This window comes from Sceloporus occidentalis, unplaced genomic scaffold (genome assembly GCF_023333645.1).
Source record: "Sceloporus occidentalis isolate IW3139 unplaced genomic scaffold, rSceOcc1.0.p SCAF_1, whole genome shotgun sequence".
NCBI classification, from domain to species: domain Eukaryota; kingdom Metazoa; phylum Chordata; class Lepidosauria; order Squamata; family Phrynosomatidae; genus Sceloporus; species Sceloporus occidentalis.
The window spans coordinates 238,685,827-238,701,620 of record NW_028316981.1 but is presented as its reverse complement, the minus strand read 5'-3'; positions in this window follow the sequence as shown (position 1 = coordinate 238,701,620).

Here is a 15,794-nt window from a genome sequence, read left to right as displayed (position 1 = left end):
TCAGTGAAGGTCTAACTTTAGAGTAAGCATGTAAATATTCACTTTATTCATGCATGCAAAACTGAATAATTTCAAAACCTTTCTCATCACTGGATGAGAAGAGTTCCTTATACCTTTTGCTCACTTTTTTCCATTTTGGGAAGTTTGGACTAAAAAATTATTTGTGGAAATGGAAACTGTTGTTATTAATTCTATTTACACACTACCTTTCCCCAAAATTGGTATTGAAGACAACGTGCAATATAAAACAAGTACAGTATAGCTAAAAACATTCAGAAGTGACATACCTCAGTTAACATATCTCTATTACCAAAACAGATGTGACTACAGACAAAAACCTTCTCAAAGATGAATACATACATACATACATAGCTTGAGTCACACATGCAACTATATGTAACTACATATTTATTTGTTGTTGTTACATGCCTTCAAGTCAACTCTGAGTTATGGTGACACTATCATAGGGTTTTCTTACCAAAAACTGTTCAGATGGGGGTAGCACCTGTAGATATCCATGGCTGAGTAGGGATTTGAAATCTGGCTCTCCACACTGGTTTTCACCTACATGATACATTACATATTAACTATCTATGTTGGTGTCACAACAGCCTGAAGAATGAATGGATGAAGACTCCAAATGGACATTCTTCAACGATTTAGTCCAGATCTCTGGACCAGGAGTGTCCCATGGAAGCAAAGCTGGGTGGAGAGCCAAGTTTGGGATTGTAAGAATGGAGCAGTGCTAATTTTTGCTCTTGGGACACTCCATTAGACTGAACTGACTTGTAAATTTCCTCCAAAGACAGACTGAAATGAATGTCTTACCTGTCCCTAATATATCACAAATCCCAGTGTTTATGATGCTTGAAGTTTAATAAGTTTGCCTGTTTCCAAGGTATTCACAGAACAGCAATACTTTCTCACTTTCTGACCTCATGAAATAATTTTCCCATTTAACACATATTTTTAGTATCTGAAGTTATAGGCTGATGCATGTCAGTGAGGACTATGATTTGGTACTATAGTGTGACCTTCCATAACCAGTACTCACTTGAATAACATATGCTACAGTCACATCACACAAGAGGAGTCAACTGAGTAAGGAATAAGTTCAGTAGAAGAAATCCAGAGTCTCTGACTTTAACTGCTGTAGCACCATCTCTGTGCTTCATAAGAGCACTTTACAAAGATAGTGGGACTGATTGCTACTTCTAGAGTCTTGCACTCTACAAAGTGACACACAGGGACAACAGATGAAAGGGAAAGAACTGCTAAACAAGGGACAAACATACTTTTTTGTCTGTTTTATATATGTATGATTAATACGATTGTGAACTGAGATTAGGGTGTTATATGAGATGCTGATAAGAAAAATCCCTGAAAGGCTGAATCCTACTAGTTAGTCCTAACTAAAGTAAACCTGTTGAATTAATTGTTAATGATAAGAAAACAAAGGGACACCTTTTAGTAGATCTTGAGATTTAAATATTTTGAATGGAGAATGGGAAACTGATAGATTTCCCCATCAGTACACTACACAGTACTGATATTGTGGGGAAAGTGATGTTTAAAAATGAGTATTTAGGAACTGGTGTGGGCTTAAACTGAGAACCTTTGACTCTGTATGCTGCTAGCACATGTGAAGTGCTACTGACTTGTTTTTATAATGGCTACTATTTACTTACTACTTACTTACTCCACTGGCCAATCTGGCTAGGGGATTATGGGACTTCTAGTACACAAAACAAATTGCCCACACTCTCCATTAGTACACCAAACAGGAATAAATCACAACATGGTCAAAACACTGGTATTCAGAGGGAAGTAGCAGAATGTTGTTGGTAAAGCTGAAACACATTTATTTCCTGGTGGGGGAGGGAGTAGAGATGCAAAGCACATTCTTTCTGCAGCCCAGGATACGGTGGCAAGATGCCAGAATAAAAATTAAATGGGGGTCTAATCCTCTGGGGAAGATAGACTTGGGTTTTTCTTTTAATGGAGACTTTGTTTTGCAGACAGCGTATACTTTAGTCAGACAAATGGCAACAACATCTGCTAATGCTGGTAACAACTGACCTCTTAATCAGGAGCTACTCATTTCAAAATGATGGCAGGCTGTTATTACAAGCTGGGCCTACTCAAGGGGTCCTTCAGCAACAATCTTGTATTCTGAATAAGTAATTGCTTATCTTTTGTTTTCACTAAATAAGGGACTGAAATACACTTAATAATTTTAATATAATATATATATTATTATCATATACTATAATAATATTAGAGCAAAAGGCAGAGGTGGCTCTAATACTAATTTCTTCAGAAATCTCATTTATGGTGCTTCCAGATAAACATCTCCTAGCACAAAGCAATAATGACAGCAAGCAATAATTTCAGAGGCAATAGGCAATGGGCATGAGGCACGGGTCTACAAGAAGTGGGGGCTTCCTGTATAGCAAACATAAAGTTAGCACTTCATCATGTGATCAGTAGGCAAAAGGCAGTGAGATGGAAGTGTTACTAATGAAAGAAAACCACTTTCCATTTCATAACATTGGTGGATGAAGTTAGGCCAGAAAGTCAGTTGCTAAAAATATACAAGTCATGAGTTGAGCTGAGCTGAATCAGTGCATCATTTATTCCAGTGTTAAGTTCAAATTAAGTCATTGCAACAACTTGAGTCCAATGTGAATCTGACTCAACTGATCAGCGTCTACATCACTAGTATTCAAGCCCTTGAGTAAGGTCTCTGCTGAATTTCAAATGGGCCATTATAGAAACAATGGAAAATGGCTTCTGTGCAACTGCTTATTTATGGCTCTGACACAGAGCACATAAAGTTGTATCAAATGCTCAGAAGAAGATTTTCTGATGAGAAGGAGGATGTGAGCCCCTCTATTGATCCCGTCTTATTCTGCAGCTTGTCAACTCCCAGAATTTGTTCCAGCGGGCTGGGGCTAGGGTTGCCATGTCCCGCTTTTAGGTGGGACATTCCCGTTTTTTCAGCCCTGGGAGTGTCCCGGACCAGTTTTTAAAAGGTGCCCTGAGCTCTCCCCTACCCTTCACTGCCATTTTATTTTATTTTAGATTGACAAGAAATTTTTTTACAAGCTTGCTGCCATTTTGGAGGACATCTGGGCTGCGGGAGTTTCATTTTGGCTTGGCCGGTGGCACACATGTGTACCATCACAGCCTCCAGGAGTCCTTCCCCTGCTGGGAAATGCTCCGCGTGGCTGAGAGGAGAGGAGGATTTCTGTGGTGGCCAGCTCACCTTGGCAGCGCTGGCCTGGCCGAGGCCCTGGAGGCCCATAGCGCTGCCAGCCTCCTGGACTCTCTCCAGGCAGTGGATGCAGCCTTGAGAGGAGGAAAGGAAGAGGAGAGCCAAGTGACCAGCTGCCCCAGGCCCTCTCTCCTCTCCCCCCGTCAACCATCGGTCCTTTAAGGTGGGGGTGCTTTCCAGTCTTTCCAACTTATGGCAACCCTAAGAGGAACCTATCACGGGGCTTTCTTGGCAAACTTGGTTAGGGGGGGTTGAGAAAAGGTGACTTGTCCAACTTGGTTACTTAGTGTCTTTCTGTGGCAGAGCAGGGCTTGGCTCTCTGGTCTCCAGGGTTGTAGCCCATACAGTGCTCCTCTTACTCACTTGGTCCCCTTCTCTTCCTCCTCTCCTTCTTTTCTTTCTTTCTTCTCCTCTTTCTCTCTTTTGCCTTTCTTCTCCTCTTCCTCCTCTTCTTCGTTTTCTCCTCCTCCTCCCCTTTCTCCTTCTTCTTTTTCTCCTTCTTTCCCCTCCTCCTCCTGTCCTCCTCCTTCTTCTTCCCCTTGGCTCAAAGGGGCTTCCAACTACCAGGGAAATAAAGCGGGCACCATCGGACTCTGCTAGAGGAGGTGCAGAGCCCTCATGTCCATTTCCCCCAATCTCTCCATCCATCCTGGGGAAGGTGCTGCCACAGAGGAGGAGGCTTCCAAGGACTAAAGGGGCCCTGATCTCTCCCCCCCCCCCTTTTGCTCCAAGGTGGCTCTGTCCAACAAGGACCCTTGGGGAGGCTGGCTAAGAGCCATCACTCTCGGAGCAACCCTTTCCCTTGTTGTTGAAACTCTTCCCCTGTGTGTGTGTGTGTGTGTGTGTGTGCTACAAGTCATTTCATCAGGCACTTTTATTGCCAAGCTTTGTTCAGAAGGGGTATGCTATTGCTTTCCTCTGAGGCTGAGACAGTGTGATTTGGATGTGTTTGATTGTATGTGTGTGTGCTTTCAAGTCGCTTCTGACTTAGGGTGACCCTAAGGGGAACTTATCACAGGGCATCTTGGTTATCTTCGTCTGAGGCTGAGAGAGTGTCATTTGCTCAAGGATTTTACAGAAGGGGGAGGTTTGTTCAGAGAGGTTTGAGTTTGTCTTCTTCTGAGGCTGAGAGAGTGCTATTTGCCCAAGGATTTTGCAGGGGGGGAGGTTTGTTCAGAGAGGGTTTGCCTTCACCTTAAGGATGAGAGAGTGTGACTAGCCCAGTGGGTTTTTTTAATGTCCAAAGAAGGGATAGAACCCTGGTTCTACTCCACCCCTGCCTCAGATGTGGAGGTGGTCAAAAATTTCTATGTCTTTGGATTCTATTATTATTATTATTATTATTATTAACTGAAAGAAAGAAGTTGGCAGCATGAGTTTTCCTAAAGTTTGCTTCTTCAGATGCATTTAGTCTCAGAAGTGCAACAAGATCTCTTTCATATAAGGATTTATATTAATGTTTTTTAAAATTATTAATGTTTTTGGCATTTAGTTGGTTATGTCCTCTATTTTTCTTGACTGTCCTACATTTTGGGGTAAATTTTGTTCTACATTTTTTCTACATGTTGTCCCGGTTTGGTGGTAGAGAATTATGGCAACCCTAGCTGAGGCATTGCTGAAAGATGTGCCGGGAGTTGCAGGAAAAGGGATATTTATGAAAATTGCTTGTCTTCTACATTCCTGGATGCTTTTACTCAATAAAAGGAATGGAACTACCAGTGCCAAGAATGTAGTAGTTAGTAAGGGATAGCACTACACCTTTAATGTTTAAGTTAATTTTATGGCTATGCGGCATTGGCTTCACAAAATGGTAGAAAAGTAATTTCATATGGTTCAAATGCTGGCTCATGTTGCTGATTTTAAAAATTCAGACTTTTTTTTTTTAAAAAAGAAAATCATTTTATTTTTTATTTCCTCAATACACGTACTAATAGTAATGAGTTATTTGAGAAATATTGTACAATTACTTCAAAAATTCCAACTATGACAGAAACAATGTATCTTAGAGATCTCAGTCCAACAGCTTCTTAGTATATCATACATATCCATATGCAGACTTGCACCACGGCAACTCCTATGCAGAACTGCAACACTGCACAACATATATCAATGACTGGGTGCCATTATGCAAGCACAACACACAAACAGAATGGAAAGTATAGGATTGCAATACATAGGGCCGAGACAGATGGACCAAAAGCGGCATGCCGCCGGCAATACTAGGGTTCATGAGCTCCCAGTAACTACACACTCCCAAACCCTAGCGCATGTGGGCATCACTATGATTGCGCGGCCCCACCCACACGGGGTGCTCATCCATGACATGTCCTGTGTGATGCGTCAAAATGGCGCATCGCACAGCACATGTCACCACACTGCTGGAGGGCACTTATTATGCCTTACCAGCGGTGCAAAAAGGAGCTCTGTTTCAGAGCTCTTTTTGGGTGTGCACATTGTTGGCATGACAACCAACGGCCGTGACAACAATGCAGAGGTGTCCGGGGACATGAAGTCCCAAGGACACCCCCTTTGCCACTTCTCTGCTGCCCGAAAAATGCCGGATTGGGGCCACAGGGCTGCTAGTGAGGTTGCCCTGGCCCCAATCCAGTGCGTAAAGGGGCGGCAGGGCGGAATGTACAGCCCCATAGTCACAATGCAAAGTATAGGATGAACTGCAAAAATGTACAATTCACAACTTGCAAAGACCTCATCCCCTTCCCCTCCACCACTCCCTTCTCCTTTTGTGTCGTGTCTTTTTAGATTGTAAGCCTGAGGGCAGGGAACCGCCTAATTAAAAGATTGTATGTACAGCGCTGTGTAAATTTACAGTGCTTTATAAATAAAGGTTAATAATAAAAATAATAAAATGGTACACATGAATATATTGCCTGTGCAACCCTGGTTCTGCTGTTATCAGAAAAATATGGCCATTGTGTAATGGTGACTTTTTGCCTCCACCCCCCCCCCCCCCCATGTGTAGCATGACTTACATGTATGCATGCCCCTAAGTAAATTCCAGCCACTGTCAGCATTTAAATGAAATTAGGGACCTAAATACGCTAAAGGGGCAAGATCCTGTCTGATTTTGGAAGCTAAGGAAGGTCAGCCCTTGGACTGAACTTGGACTGAAGACCATCAATGAATGTGAGGTGCTGTAGATTATATTTCATAGGAAGAAACAGACCACCTCTAAGTATTCCTTGCCTAAGCAAAACCTGTGAAATTCATAAGTTGACAGGTGAAGGCATGCGCGTGCACACACACACACACACACACACACACACACAGCTACTCCTAAATTAAATTAATAATTTAAATAAATGAAATGAAATTAGCTACTCCTAAAACTGATTCTCTGCATTTCACAAACACAACCATGGCTAGGAGTTCAACATCTCTTCTCTTTAAAACTGGAGATATAGTTCTCAGTTGAGGAATGAAAACTAACACTTATTACCACAGGATTTTTTCTGTTGAATTTTTGCATCTTTTTTTTAACTTTCACTCATCCACTTTTGCATATATTATTTTCTTCACTTATATTTGGCTTTAGAAAGGATTTTGCTGTATCATCCTCACTGAGTTTAATTGGGGTTATGTAGGTTATGTCTGGAGCAAACCTTCTCAAAGAAGCCAGTTCTTGGCTAGAATTTTTAAAGTCAACAATGGCCTTGCTTACTTGACAAATCTCCATGTACATTTAATAAGACTTCATAGACTTATAGAGCACATAACTGTACAAAAAGAGAGTGACGGGTTGCTTTCCGGAAGAACATGTGAATTCTGAAGATCACAAAGAACAAGGATTGAATACAGATCGTTGCAACTGAGGTGGATTTTTTTTTTTGTAGCTTAACATGCAAAAAATTGACCATACCTCCAAATATAAATGTCACTATTGATTTTTAAGCATCCAGGGTTTCAGAAAATGAGAATAAATATATAAGGCATGGATACCCCTGCATTATATGTTTATAGCTGTTTGATTAAAGTTTCTGAGGAATGAAAATACAACTTTTTTGGAACCATGGAGCAAACTATGTATAATAAATAAGGATGAAGACATGTGTTTACATCTCCTTGCTTATTCTGAATGGATGACAACATTTGACAGTCTCACTGTCTCCTGAATTTAAAATCAAAAATGATAAAATTTGCAAAATAGAGTAAATTCTTCTGAACACGGTGAATCTAAACCGTTCTGCATTTGTCCAAAACATGCTGACCAGTGTAACTATTCCGAGCATTAAGACTACCATGTTGTTACTGGCATATATGTATTAAAGATCCTCACTCTCAGAAAAAAAGAATTAGCTACTCTAAGTGGCTGTACACACAAGGTTTCAAACTCAGTGCTTTATGTGCTCACCACTCAAAGACCTAAGCCTAAATAGATGCTTCTGTAAATTTTAGTTTTAATGATGGTCAGTTTCTCCTACATTCCCATTGTAAACATTTCTAATTATGAAAACATTTCATATTTCATATTCGTAAGAATAAAGAGGAAATAAATTCTCACCCATTCCTATAAATGAAAGAGTTTAGCTGGCCATATGGGCTGCATCTGCACTGCAGAAATAATCCAATTTGACACCACTTTAACTGACATGGCTCGATGCTATGGGATTCTGGGAATTGTAGTGTTGTGAGACATGTAGCCTTCTTTGTCAGAGAGCTCTGGTGCCACAATAAATTACAATTCCATAGTACTGAGCCATGGCAGTTAAAGTGGTAACAAATTGGGTTATTTCTGCAGTGCAGATGCAGCCATGGTGAGTAGAAGCTGGCAGCAAATTGGTTTTATGATGGCATTGAGAAAAGAGTCACGCTGCCTATCTGAGCTTTAGGAAAGGTGTAGTAATCACACTCCTACCACAGCCAACGGTCTGTGCATGGAATGATGGTTTAAGCATAGCATTGAGAATCAAGCCCATTTGTACCTATGGATATTTTCACTGCACCTCTAATGGCATGCTACAGGGTGTAAGCTCTATGTTCATTACCAGCAAAGCACTTTGAAAATTTGCTGCAAGCGTCAAATTCTGCTCCTATTGAAGTTGGTGTCAGGCTCACATGGATTGCTATGGAGTCAGAAGGATTTCCCTCTTAACTTCTTTCACAGCTTTGCTGAGCCCCTCTATTGCTTGTGACAAATGTAAGCTAAGGTCTGAAGTTTCAAGTTTAAATTTGACAAAACAAAGGACATTCTAGAAAGTTAATCTGCTGTACAATGTATTCCTGCATATAAAAAAAAAAAAAAGATCTATTCAAATCAGGGCACCTTAGCTAGCTAGTTAGTGACTCAAGTTCAAGTGAGGTGAGTCTGACCTCTTTTACACTGTAGTATTTCATATTTTAATTGACAATATTCACATCTTTGAGCTTTTTTCATTTAGACTTTGATAAAATCTGCTCACAAAGGCAGATGGCAGGCTGTTATTTTTAATTCACAAGCCATGTTAAATATATGGCATATGTTAAAGAACTTCTCAGGCACAGCCTTTGAATGCTACCACAATAAACTTACAAACTTACATCAAAAGGCAATCTGACAGGGGAAATTATACATTTGTGCATACTTTTCCTGCAAAATGAAGCAAGCGGGTTGGCTCCTTACTTGATATAATTGCATAAAAACCATAAAACTACCATTGGAAAGTGAACACCTCCATAAAGGTAAAAAGTAGACTAGGGATCTTGCTAATTACAGAAACAATCTCTGGTTTTTAAATAGGATTTGATTTTTCTTTTTTCTTTTTTGGAAGAGGCTATACATTTTAATTCTTTCCTTACTTTTCACATGTAACTAAGCAGAAGCTGTAAAATTACTTTTAGAAGAATAAATATAACACAAGGGTGATCCAGTCCATAACTGAACAGGGAGAAGATGATGTTTAGGGTCCTCTGTCTGTCTGTCTATCTATCTTTATTTATTTATTTATTGCATTGCATTTGTACCTTATTTTTTTTTTAGCCAAATAGACTCACAAAGTGGCTTGCAAACCAGGTAATAACAACACTCCCTCCACTCAAGCTTGCAATCAAAGGCGGGGTACAGACCACCCAAAAAGGGCGGTCTGCCTGTGCCTTGTTTTGGTGCGTGAGGAAGCCAATGGCGCACTTGCGATGTCACAATGGCGTCATGATGTGCGGATGCTAAGCATCCGTTGCGTCAAAATGTACAGGGCACTGCCATTTTGACGTACGGAATACATGCTAGGGTTGCAGGGCATTGGTAAGCGATGCTCCGAGGCAACCCTAGCACGTATTCCTTACGGGCTAAAAGGCCCATCTGTACTGGGCCTAAAGAAGACAAGCTATACAAGGGAAAGAAGAAGGGGAAAGAGACAGAGATCATCATTGTGTTACTGTTCAGTCATGGATGGCTTCAGCATGCCATTATAGTCATCCTTCTTGAAAATAATTTTCCAAGCTTTCCTTTCAGTTAAGTGAATTTAATAAAATAACAGCATTAATAAAAATAGCAAAACACATAGACATAGGTCCTTTCACCATGATGTATTTAAAAGCAATATTATACCAATATAATTGCCATTGCTAGATCATGTAGAATCCTTGGGGTTTCAGAGGCGGTAGAGCTCTCTGAAACTACATATGAGGCAGTAGACCTCTCTGGAGAGCCAATATGGCATAGTGGTTTGAGTGTTGACTTACAACTCTGGAGACCAGGGTTTGATTCCCAGCGCAGACATGAAACCTTCTGGGTGACCGTGGGCAAGTCACATGCTCTCAGCCTCAATTACAAACCTCCTCTGAACAAAACTTGCCAAAAAATCCTCATCATAAGGTTCACATTAGGGCTGACATAAATCAGAAACAACTTGAAGGCACACAACAACAACAACAACAACAACAAGCTCTCTGACTGAACTTTTTAAAGATCTCTCTCTAAACTACAAATCCCAGGATTCTCTAGGAACTGGTCACTGTTCCATGTCAATCTCTCTCTCTCTCTCTCTCTCTCTCACACACACACACACACACACACACACACATCAAAGAGCAGCAGTACATAGTGGTGGCAGATTATGGTTTCACTATCAGTGAGTTGGTGAGTCCCTTCAGATTTTTAATCTGAATTTGAAAAAATCATCCAAGGTGCTGAATCCTATCTCTCAAACATATTAAATTTTTTAGATAGTTCCCTTAAACATCAGACTAAATCCCAGAGTTGATTCACCACCCCACTGACATTGAACAGACCAGCTGCCACTGGAACAGAGGACAATAGTGAGGCCAGTGTGGTGTCTGTGTGCTCACTATAATATAGGAGCTTATCACACCAGGGCCAATTCACTAATAATCATGGTAGTGAAAACAGAAAGCAACAGTAGCACTATAGTGCTCAATATTTTTGAACCCTGATGCAATTGTGCCACATCGTGACACAAAACCCAAAGAATAGCATGATTTCCACACATATCCGTGAATGAATCATTAGTACATTGGAATTGATTGTTTTGTGCATGAGCCATTTCAGCGTATGTCTTCAAATCATGTTTCCACCCTGCACAGAATAAAAAACAAACAAACCAAAAAATTATTACTTCACCATAGTATTTAAATACAGTGTAAACAAAATCATGTCCTGCATCTCAAACAAGACTGAAATCCATTGCTAACTCAATCCTGTTTGTGCTGAAATACAGACCCCTTAAACTTTAAAGGTCCTAGGTTACTTCCCCAATACTGTGAATGAATTGCAATTAGCTTTCACACTGTGGCAATCTTGCTTCAATTGTGCTATTTAGAAACCATTCACAGGATTTCCTCATGAATGTTTTGTTGCTAGAGCATTCCTGGTTCTTCCTGGGATAAGTTCTGGATGAGCACAACATCATCTGAAATTCTTCCACACAATCATTCAATTTAGCAGGGATTATGCCCTTTTCTTTCCTCATCCCTCTCCCCCTCCTGTTTGATAATCTCCCTAGACTATTTAAAAGACTATGGTGTGTTACAGACTGCCCAGAAGGGGCAGTCTCACGCCGCTGCCAGTTGCAGCGTCCGGGAACCGCAGCAGCCAAACGGCGCGATTCACGGATGCTGCAAAGAAGGAGCATGAAAATCGCGCTCCTTCCTACGCCCCGGAAGAGACGCAGCAAGTGCCGAAGCGCACACTTGCGGCGTCATTTCTGGGGTGTGACGTGCGGACGCAGTGCGTCCGCTATGTCAAGATGGCGGCGGCCGTGTGGAACGGCCGCTGCCATTTCATATGGACTCAGTCCATGCTAGGCTTAGGGGTGTCTGGAAGAGACGCCCCTTTCTAACCCTAGCACTGACTGAGTCTGTCCTAGGGTGCCCGTCTGTAACGGGCCTATATCTCCCTGTACAAGTCCTATCACCCACTCTGGTAGTTTTAAAGTCCTTTGGTGAGGATTTTTTCTTGGTCTCATCAGTTCCCAGAAATGTATGATGAGGATATATGACAGGGCCTTGTTGGTGACTGCTCTTGGTTTGTGGAGCTCTGTCCCATGGAAGATTAAGGCAGGCCCCTGTCTTTTTCCTTTCCACTACCTTTTAATTTGAGCAAACATTTGGAGGAAAGCCTTTTAATGGGATGTGCTTACTGTATTTTTATTTTAATGAAGTTTGGAACTATTTAATGAAGATTTTAATTTTTAAAATTTGAATTTGAATTTATCCACAAGCTCCAGTCCAATGACAGTGGGTTGAACAGATGCTTCCTGGCACACTACACATATTATAACACTGGTTAATACCTCAGTCTCGTGAAGATTCTCTTGGCAATTTTATCGCTTCTCCTTTCTAGTTCTCATCCTGCATATACCACATTCCATTGATATGGTTATCCACTCATCCAGGCCTTAGACAACATCTTTCCTCCTGCCTCTGTCCCTCAATCAAAATCGATCATCATTGAAAGTGGACTTGGCACCTCATCACCATACCCACAACTTTTGCATTTCTATGCTTATTAATACAGTCTGATTATGAAGGTCCTTCCTGGGCACCAATTCACTACATGCATCTGAGGAAGTAGACCAAGTCTATGAAAACTTATGCTACAAATTCCTTTGCCCAGTTGGTCTCAAAGGTGTTACAAGATCCCTTTGCACAGTATATTTTTATTTTTACTGTCCCATTTTTTTAAAAGACTGCTCTGTTTTAACATGATAGAAGATACTAATTTTAAAAATCATTAGGTTTAGATGTTCTTTGTTTTAATTACTGTTGTGAGCCACCTTGAGCCCCATGTTGGGAGAAGAGAAGGATATTAAATATATAAATAAATAAATTCTTGTTAGGATCAGCTGATGGCCAAAGAACAGATACTAGAGTAGTAGGCATTCACTTTATTTCAATGCCTTTTTAAAAACAGCACCTTCCCAGAACTGAGGTTCTACTGTTGTGTCTAGGAAGATAGTTGGAGGGGGTCTATGTAGTGCTCAAGCACACACAGACACTCACAAATGCACATACAATACCCCCTTCAGTGTACAGAGGCAGCCCCTTGTGGCCAACTGGATTGACAATTAGTTTAAGTTATTTTGAGAGGGTAGTTCATTGTGATTGCAGATTTTATTCCAAATTCTAGTGCACTTGAACTGCTGAAAACTGCCTGAAGCCACTGGGATGGAAGTTTTAAAGAAATATTATAAATGAGTGCCAAACAGCAAGTGCATTTTTCTATCCAGACTTAGGATGGCTGGGTTGTTCATTATGAATAATTTATCCTTTCAGCATTGGCCTTTTTAATGAATAAATTATTTGATATTTTTATTTACTAATAAATTAGATAGCTGACAATTTGACATCTAGAATTTATTATGGGCTAAAATGTTGGAGAAATTCCTTTACATTGGGTAAATTAAGGATTTTTAAACTGCTTATTAAATAATAGACTAATGAGATTCTGGCATGCCTAGGAGGAAGGCAGCAGGAGGAGTCTGGGCAACATTATTTAAAAGTTTTAATATCTGTTCAAACATTGTTTTATACAGTGCAAGAGAAATCCTATATAGTTCATATTGTCAGCACAAATATTTCGTGATTTTCAGATAGTCTGGGGTCTTTACTTGTTCATAAGTAAAAATAATTAACAACAACAAATCTAAAAATCTACTTAATCCTGGAAATAAGATTGGCTGCAATTTTCAATGAAGACCAAAAGCCATCTTGAGATTTTTCACAGGGGGAAGTTGAAAGACAGAGCCTTCTTTTGTGGTAGTGAGCTGTTCGGGAATGTTCACCCAACCAAAACGTAACAGAATTCTTCTTTCTGTCTCTTTTCCTAGAAACAAAGCGTAGTTTTGTTTCAGTAGAATTTTAATGTGTTACACCTGATGTAGATCTTGGAAAAGATCTAAAACTTCATAGTTTAACTGCATTTTTAATGTTCACTTTCTGCATGCTTTTAGGTATCATATTCTTTTTAAATTGTAAGCCACCATGAGTCCACTGTGATACAAAATACTACTACTACTACTACTACTGTTGTTGTTGTTCAGAGTTTCTTAGCTGTGGTCCATGAAACCCTAGTGGTCCATGCATAGGACTAAGAAGGTCAGGTTAATCAGGTGCACTGAACCAGGAAGTAGCTTGCTACTAGCTTGCTACTACTTACCTTTGCAAATCAGAGTCTTCCTTAATTGTTACCATCAAAATGAAAAAAGTCAAAATTCATGAGATGTTAAAAATGACATGCATGTTGTCATGTCATAATGATTCCACAATTTCAAACAAAACAACCACAGCCTTCTTGCAGAATTTTAGTTTTGAGCAGAATTAAAGTTTTCTTTTTGTAAGTTGGATTTATTTCAATTTTATTTTCAGCAATTGGCCACTAGTTATTGTGAGAGGGAAAGTGAGAGTGAGTAGCTTTTAGTGAAGGTTGTTTTTATGTTCTGTGTGAATTTTCCAGCAAAATAAACTGTATGCATTCTTGAAATCAAGAAAAGCATGGAAACTGGAGCAGATTTCAGGAAAAGCCTGCCAGCTCAATATAATAATAATAATAATAATAATAATAATAATAATAATAATAATAATAATATAATATCCGGCCTCTTCCTGTATTGGATCAATACACATCTGAACAGCAATGATGTCCTTCCAGTTAGGGAAAATTTGTTCCAGTTCATTTTTATATAATTTACAATGATTTACACATTTCTTTGTACTTGGTGTGGAAAGAACTTGAGATTAAAGCAATTCCATTGTGGAAGAAACTGAACCAAAATAATTCATTAATATACACCCAGAGCTTTGAAAGGTTTACTATTAATAGTCGAAGTTTGAACCACTGCATATTCAAAAATGTTGGTGATACCAAATTTTGGTTTCAACAAAAATAGAAGGTTGGGGTTTTTTTGAGGTTGTTTTGTTTTGTTTTTGTATTTTTAGGTATTGAAAACCAGCATGTCTATTGCTGAAATGTGTTCTAGTGATGAAGACTCTCAAAATGACTTTACAAGCCCCTGAGAGTCGTTGTCAACATTTTTTGGAATTTGTGCCACGGGTCTGTGTTAATGAGAACCTGAGTTTACTATGCATTTCTGCATCTATATTATGAGTAGATGGAATTCTGTTGAAGGCCTGCATTTCAGTGATTGTGAACTTTATTTACTTCTTATCTGCATGGGCTGCTTATTTGATGTTGTTGCATTCATAATTGGTATGAAGGTGCTGTTTTCATCTGCTTGCTTGATCATGTTCATGTTCAAATTCTATTTAGTTTGTATATTTCTATGTTTCTCATTTTATTATACAGTATTAGGATAATTTCTACAGATATGTTTTACTATATTACATATCATTACAATTGTTTTTCCAGATAATTATGACCTTATTTAGTATGAGTCACTGGATTATGGTTGCCACCTCTCCTCCCCGCCCTCTGAAATGCTTATACAGCAGTTCATTTTGATTAATTAATGAAAACGTGCACCATTTTGATCTTTTTGGCATAATGAAAGTTTCCATCATGGACTGGAAAAACAAAGAAACTTAACATTCAAAATTGAAACATGGAAGAAAGTGAAACTGGGAACAGAGACCAAGACCCTTTTTAGCACTGGAGGAGTGCTCAAGATCTGGAAAAACCTATGTTTTGCTGAGTTAGGTCAATGGCAGCATGGTCAGTGTTCACAATTTGGTGGCTATTTGGAGTCAAGCGAAAGCACTGCACAAGGAGGTATTGGATACCTCCTTTGCACAAAGCCTGAAATAGGACCCACACTCATGTAACCTATCCATCTATCTATCTATCTATCTATCTATCTATCTATCTATCTATCTATCTCTCACTAAGAGCATCCTGGCCAACATTTTTAATACCTTGCTACCCTTTCCTCAGACAGATCTTAAACAAGTCTTGCTGTGAATCTTGGCTTCCACCCCATTGCTATAAGCAGGCCTCCTGCATCTTGCTGCTGTGTGAATCTTTCTGCTTTGCATCATAAACTAGTGCTGGAAATCTTTACATTTTCATCCTGCTCAGTGTACAAATTTCCCCACACAGCATTTACTCCAG